Below are 1,661 nucleotides of genomic sequence, written 5' to 3'. Positions count from 1 at the left end.
TTCCCTCTCCTCTCCTCTCCTCTCCTCTCCTCTCCTCTCCTCTCCTCTCCTCTCCTCTCCTCTCCTCTCCTCTCCTCTCCTCTCCTCTCCTCTCCTCTCCTCTCCTCTCCTCTCCTCTCCTCTCCTCTCCTCTCCTCTCCTCTCCTCTCCTCTCCTTACGTTTGATCTCCTGGGACTGAATGCTAGCAGGCGAAACAAGTTCCCGAAGATGAAGGAGAGGACTTTGAGCTCAGGCTGCCTGTATATTCTGCGGTATCAGCCCACTCTCTGATCCTCTTCTATCTCCCTCGACTCCTCTTGTCCCCTTCCCATCAACTCCTTTCCACCTGCTCAGTTTACTGCTCTATCTCCTCCCTCCTCCCTCCTCCCTCCTCTTCTCTCCCTCCTCTTTTCTCCCTCCTCCCTCCTCCCTCCTCTTCTCTCCCTCCTCTTTTCTCCCTCCTCTCTCCCCTGCTCTAACTTGGACGCAGGATGCCAAGAAGGACTACACCCTGCTCAACCCGGAGTTCGGCTGGCATTCAGCAGACTTTGAGGAGGAAGGGAACTTGATTGAGGAGGAGGTGAGGAGGAGGCTTGTGCGGCTGCTGCCTTCTGACGAGGAGCAGGAGGAAGGAGAAGGCTCACGTGCTGGAGGTCAAGGTGCTTCTGAATTCACTTCCCCTCCATGACTTGCTCTACAGATGGCGGAAAGCAAGGATTTCCGATGGAGGTGCTATCCGACCCTCCTCTCTCTCTCTCCTCCCTCCCTCCTCTTGCTTCCCTGCCTCCTCTCCTGTCCCCTTCCCTTTCTCTCCGTCTCCCTTCCCTCTCCTCTCTTCTCCCTTCCCTCTCCTCTCCTCTCTCCCTCACCCTCACCCTCTCCCTTCGCTCTTCTCTCTCCTCTCCCTCTTCTTCCCTTCCTCATCTTTTTCCTCCTGCTCACTTATTGACTATCCAACGCAGGTTCCTGACCTGAATATGTTTTCACCCAAGGGCAACGGGATAGCACCCATGGTGAGAAGAGAGGGATGAAGGTGGAAGGCAACATGAGGGAGAGAGGAGAGAGGAGGAGTATGATAGTTTGACAAGTAACGAAGAGAGGAGTATGATAGTTTGACAAGTAACGAAGAGAGGAGTACGATAGTTTGACAAGTAACGAAGAGAGGAGTACGATAGTTCGACAAGTAACGAAGAGAGGAGTACGATAGTTTGACAAGTAAGGAAGAGAGAGGAAGGAGGAGCGAGGGAGAGAAAGCCGATTGAAGGCAGAGGAGATGCAGCGGGAAGAGTTGGGAGTGGCGTGGAGGAGGAAGGAGCGTAAGAGGTGGAGGAGGAGACTGAATGTATGAGCAGGAGCCTAACGGGATTGAGAGTGAAGAGTCTCTCAAGAAGGGATGGCCGTCATGGAACTTCGGCGTCCTCGGATCGGTCTGTGATCTACCTTCTTCTCCCTCCCTCCCCCCCTCGGGAGGAAATGCACCCCGACAACAAATGCTCAACAAACAAAAGCTGCTATCCCTAGAAACAAATTTCCCGGCGGATACGAGACAGTCTATCCTACCTTCTCCGAAAGAGTCGCACAAGATCTGTGATAAACTTTTGTAGCACCAATAGGAAAATTCCTCCAGTCTATGTCGCCCTGGACGTACTGGTGCTCGGTTCCCTCAAAAATGGGAAAAAGA

The sequence above is a fragment of the Guillardia theta genome (genome assembly GCF_000315625.1).
Source record: "Guillardia theta CCMP2712 unplaced genomic scaffold GUITHscaffold_46, whole genome shotgun sequence".
Taxonomy (NCBI): Eukaryota; class Cryptophyceae; order Pyrenomonadales; family Geminigeraceae; genus Guillardia; species Guillardia theta.
The sequence above is the reverse complement of the archived record's forward strand: the minus strand, read 5'-3'. Positions refer to the sequence as shown.